Below are 5,000 nucleotides of genomic sequence, written 5' to 3' on the forward strand. Positions count from 1 at the left end.
CTAGCTCAGTCGGTAGAGCATGAGACTCTTAATCTCAGGGTCGTGGGTTCGAGCCCCACGTTGGGCGATGACTGGTAACTTTTCGTTTCTGGCTGTGCTTACCTGCATCACCCCACCAAACAGCTCACAGATACCCTCCCTGAAATAAATAAAACCAAATGCCTCAATGCAACTGAAGCAAAGAAAAATGTTGGAAAGGATAAAGATGATCAGAAGCAAATAAGGCCACTTCTACACTTAGACCATTCGGAATGCTAGTGATTTTTTCTCACTATTCAGCTGCAGTCCAAAGGAAATTACTGAGCTGTATTCAATCTGGTAGAGTGCTTCTTTCTTTTCTGGCTGTGCTTACCTCTATTAACCCACCAAAGAGCCCACAGATTACCTCCTCGAAAAAAAACTAATACCGAAAAAAACTCAAACTCAGCGATCCAACTTTGAGGAAAATCATTTTGAAGGATAAAGAGGATGGAATCAAAGAATGCTACTGATTGATTCTCACTATTGAGCTGCAGTCCAAAGTAAAACCCTGGACTTTATTCAATCTCCTGGGGTCCTTTTTTATCTCTATAGTAGAAATTCATCAGTAGCTCTACAAAACGTCTCCCTGTAGTCCTAGCCTTAAATAAAGACTAAGACATGGTTTGGAATGGGAGCTGAAGGACTAAAAGAACAGCGCTGCATTGGCCGGGAATCGAACCCGAGCCTCCCGCGTGGCAGGCGAGAATTCTACCACTGAACCACCAATGCTCTGCCATGACATTTAGTTTTTGGCAACCGACTGCTGCTGCTGCTGCTGCTGCTGCTGTTGCTGCTGCTGCTGCTGCTGCTGGCACCCAGGCCTCACCACGGCCTCCTGCCCACAGATACCATGTCCCACTCTGGCGGAGCAAGCTCTCCAGTCAAGCAGTTGCCAGGCTAGCTCAGTCGGTAGAGCATGAGACTCTTAATCTCAGGGTCGTGGGTTCGAGCCCCACGTTGGGCGATGACTGGTAACTTTTCGTTTCTGGCTGTGCTTACCTGCATCACCCCACCAAACAGCTCACAGATACCCTCCCTGAAATAAATAAAACCAAATGCCTCAATGCAACTGAAGCAAAGAAAAATGTTGGAAAGGAAAAAGATGATCAGAAGCAAATAAGGCCTCTTCTACACTTAGAACATTCGGAAGGCTACTGATTTTTTCTCACTATTCAGCTGCAGTCCAAAGGAAATTACTGAGCTGTATTCAATCTGGTAGAGTGCATCTTTCTTTTCTGGCTGTGCTTACCTCTATTAACCCACCAAAGAGCCCACAGATTACCTCCTTGAAAAAAAACTAATACCAAAAAAACTCAAACTCAGCGATCCAACTTTGAGGAAAATCATTTTGAAGGATAAAGAGGATGGAATCAAAGAATGCTACTGATTGATTCTCACTATTCAGCTGCAGTCCAAAGTAAAACCCTGGACTTTATTCAATCTCCTGGGGTCCTTTTTTATCTCTATAGTAGAAATTCATCAGTAGCTCTACAAAACGTCTCCCTGTAGTCCTAGCCTTAAATAAAGACTAAGACATGGTTTGGAATGGGAGCTGAAGGACTAAAAGAACAGCGCTGCATTGGCCGGGAATCGAACCCGGGCCTCCCGCGTGGCAGGCGAGAATTCTACCACTGAACCACCAATGCTCTGCCATGACATTTAGTTTTTGGCAACCGACTGCTGTTGCTGCTGCTGCTGCTGGCACCCAGGCCTCACCACGGCCTCCTGCCCACAGATACGATGTCCCACTCTGGCGGAGCAAGCTCTCCAGTCAAGCAGTTGCCCGGCTAGCTCAGTCGGTAGAGCATGAGACTCTTAATCTCAGGGTCGTGGGTTCGAGCCCCACGTTGGGCGATGACTGGTAACTTTTCGTTTCTGGCTGTGCTTACCTGCATCACCCCACCAAACAGCTCACAGATACCCTCCCTGAAATAAATAAAACCAAATGCCTCAATGCAACTGAAGCAAAGAAAAATGTTGGAAAGGATAAAGATGATCAGAAGCAAATAAGGCCACTTCTACACTTAGATAATTCGAAAGGCTAGTGATTTTTTCTCACTATTCAGCTGCAGTCCAAAGGAAATTACTGAGCTGTATTCAATCTGGTAGAGTGCTTCTTTCTTTTCTGGCTGTGCTTACCTCTATTAACCCACCAAAGAGCCCACAGATTACCTCCTTGAAAAAAAACTAATACCGAAAAAAACTCAAACTCAGCGATCCAACTTTGAGGAAAATCATTTTGAAGGATAAAGAGGATGGAATCAAAGAATGCTACTGATTGATTCTCACTATTCAGCTGCAGTCCAAAGTAAAACCCTAGACTTTATTCAATCTCCTGGGGTCCTTTTTTATCTCTATAGTAGAAATTCATCAGTAGCTCTACAAAACGTCTCCCTGTAGTCCTAGCCTTAAATAAAGACTAAGACATGGTTTGGAATGGGAGCTGAAGGACTAAAAGTACAGCGCTGCATTGGCCGGGAATCGAACCCGGGCCTCCCGCGTGGCAGGCGAGAATTCTACCACTGAACCACCAATGCTCTGCCATGACATTTAGTTTTTGGCAACCGACTGCTGTTGCTGCTGCTGCTGCTGGCACCCAGGCCTCACCACGGCCTCCTGCCCACAGATACCATGTCCCACTCTGGCGGAGCAAGATCTCCAGTCAAGCAGTTGCCCGGCTAGCTCAGTCGGTAGAGCATGAGACTCTTAATCTCAGGGTCGTGGGTTCGAGCCCCACGTTGGGCGATGACTGGTAACTTTTCGTTTCTGGCTGTGCTTACCTGCATCACCCCACCAAACAGCTCACAGATACCCTCCCTGAAATAAATAAAACCAAATGCCTCAATGCAACTGAAGCAAAGAAAAATGTTGGAAAGGATAAAGATGATCAGAAGCAAGTAAGGCCACTTCTACACTTAGACCATTCGGAAGGCTAGTGATTTTTTTCTCACTATTCAGCTGCAGTCCAAAGGAAATTACTGAGCTGTATTCAATCTGGTAGAGTGCTTCTTTCTTTTCTGGCTGTGCTTACCTCTATTAACCCACCAAAGAGCCCACAGATTACCTCCTTGAAAAAAAACTAATACCGAAAACAACTCAAACTCAGCGATCCAACTTTGAGGAAAATCATTTTGAAGAATAAAGAGGATGGAATCAAAGAATGCTACTGATTGATTCTCACTATTCAGCTGCAGTCCAAAGTAAAACCCTAGACTTTATTCAATCTCCTGGGGTCCTTTTTTATCTCTATAGTAGAAATTCATCAGTAGCTCTACAAAACGTCTCCCTGTAGTCCTAGCCTTAAATAAAGACTAAGACATGGTTTGGAATGGGAGCTGAAGGACTAAAAGAACAGCGCTGCATTGGCCGGGAATCGAACCCGGGCCTCCCGCATGGCAGGCGAGAATTCTACCACTGAACCACCAATGCTCTGCCATGACATTTAGTTTTTGGCAACCGACTGCTGTTGCTGCTGCTGCTAGCACCCAGGCCTCACCACGGCCTCCTGCCCACAGATACCATGTCCCACTCTGGCGGAGCAAGCTCTCCAGTCAAGCAGTTGCCCGGCTAGCTCAGTCGGTAGAGCATGAGACTCTTAATCTCAGGGTCGTGGGTTCGAGCCCCACGTTGGGCGATAACTGGTAACTTTTCGTTTCTGGCTGTGCTTACCTGCATCACCCCACCAAACAGCTTACAGATACCCTCCCTGAAATAAATAAAACCAAATGCCTCAATGCAACTGAAGCAAAGAAAAATGTTGGAAAGGATAAAGATGATCAGAAGCAAATAAGGCCACTTCTACACTTAGACCATTCGGAAGGCTAGTGATTTTTTCTCACTATTCAGCTGCAGTCCAAAGGAAATTACTGAGCTGTATTCAATCTGGTAGAGTGCTTCTTTCTTTTCTGGCTGTGCTTACCTCTATTAACCCACCAAAGAGCCCACAGATTACCTCCTTGAAAAAAAACTAATACCGAAAAAAACTCAAACTCAGCGATCCAACTTTGAGGAAAATCATTTTGAAGGATAAAGAGGATGGAATCAAAGAATGCTACTGATTGATTCTCACTATTCAGCTGCAGTCCAAAGTAAAACCCTGGACTTTATTCAATCTCCTGGGGTCCTTTTTTATCTCTATAGTAGAAATTCATCAGTAGCTCTACAAACGTCTTCCTGTAGTCCTAGCCTTAAATAAAGACTAAGACATGGTTTGGAATGGGAGCTGAAGGACTAAAGGAACAGCGCTGCATTGGCCGGGAATCGAAGCCGGGCCTCCCGCGTGGCAGGCGAGAATTCTACCACTGAACCGACTGCTGCTGCTGCTGCAACCGACTGCTGCTGCTGCTGCTGCTGCTGCTGCTGCTGCTGCTGCTGCTGCTGCTGCTGCTGCTGCTGCTGCTGCTGCTGCTGCTGCTGCTGCTGCTGCTGCTGCTGCTGCTGCTGCTGCTGCTGCTGCTGCTGGCACCCAGGCCTCACCACGGCCTCCTGCCCACAGATACCATGTCCCACTCTGGCGGAGCAAGCTCTCCAGTCAAGTAGTTGCCCGGCTAGCTCAGTCGGTAGAGCATGAGACTTTTAAGCGCAGGGTCGTGGGTTTGAGCCCCACGTCGGGCGATGACTGGTAACTTTTTGTTTCTGGCTGTGCTTACCTGCATCACCCCACCAAACAGCTCACAGATACCCTCCCTGAAATAAATAAAACCAAATGCCTCAATGCAACTGAAGCAAAGAAAAATGTTGGAAAGGATAAAGATGATCAGAAGCAAATAAGGCCACTTCTACACTTAGACTATTCGGAAGGCTACTGATTTTTTCTCACTATTCAGCTGCAGTCCAAAGGAAATTACTGAGCTGTATTCAATCTGGTAGAGTGCTTCTTTCTTTTCTGGCTGTGCTTACCTCTATTAACCCACCAAAGAGCCCACAGATTACCTCCTTGAAAAAAAACTAATACCGAAAAAAACTCAAACTCAGCGATC

The 5,000-nt window shown here is 46.2% G+C and overlaps 8 non-coding genes across 8 annotated transcripts in view; 4 read left to right on the forward strand and 4 right to left on the reverse strand.

Annotated features, from left to right (window-relative positions):
- Positions 1-67, forward strand: part of TRNAK-CUU (transfer RNA lysine (anticodon CUU)) — a 73-nt gene extending 6 nt beyond the window's left edge. The window contains exon 1 of the tRNA in view: positions 1-67. This exon is cut by the window's left edge and continues 6 nt beyond it. This is a non-coding gene — a tRNA (tRNA-Lys).
- A 612-nt stretch (positions 68-679) lies between these two features.
- Positions 680-750, reverse strand: TRNAG-GCC (transfer RNA glycine (anticodon GCC)). The gene has a single exon. It is a non-coding gene; the product is annotated as a tRNA-Gly (tRNA).
- An 846-nt stretch (positions 751-1,596) lies between these two features.
- Positions 1,597-1,667, reverse strand: TRNAG-GCC (transfer RNA glycine (anticodon GCC)). Its single transcript has one exon. It is a non-coding gene; the product is annotated as a tRNA-Gly (tRNA).
- A 135-nt stretch (positions 1,668-1,802) lies between these two features.
- Positions 1,803-1,875, forward strand: TRNAK-CUU (transfer RNA lysine (anticodon CUU)). Its single transcript has one exon. It is a non-coding gene; the product is annotated as a tRNA-Lys (tRNA).
- A 612-nt stretch (positions 1,876-2,487) lies between these two features.
- Positions 2,488-2,558, reverse strand: TRNAG-GCC (transfer RNA glycine (anticodon GCC)). Its single transcript has one exon. It is a non-coding gene; the product is annotated as a tRNA-Gly (tRNA).
- A 135-nt stretch (positions 2,559-2,693) lies between these two features.
- On the forward strand, positions 2,694-2,766 carry TRNAK-CUU (transfer RNA lysine (anticodon CUU)). Its single transcript has one exon. It is a non-coding gene; the product is annotated as a tRNA-Lys (tRNA).
- A 613-nt stretch (positions 2,767-3,379) lies between these two features.
- Positions 3,380-3,450, reverse strand: TRNAG-GCC (transfer RNA glycine (anticodon GCC)). The gene has a single exon. It is a non-coding gene; the product is annotated as a tRNA-Gly (tRNA).
- A 132-nt stretch (positions 3,451-3,582) lies between these two features.
- On the forward strand, positions 3,583-3,655 carry TRNAK-CUU (transfer RNA lysine (anticodon CUU)). The gene has a single exon. It is a non-coding gene; the product is annotated as a tRNA-Lys (tRNA).
- Positions 3,656-5,000: the final 1,345 nt, after the last annotated feature.

The sequence above is a fragment of the Hyla sarda genome, chromosome 1, assembly GCF_029499605.1.
Source record: "Hyla sarda isolate aHylSar1 chromosome 1, aHylSar1.hap1, whole genome shotgun sequence".
NCBI classification, from domain to species: Eukaryota; Metazoa; Chordata; class Amphibia; order Anura; family Hylidae; genus Hyla; species Hyla sarda.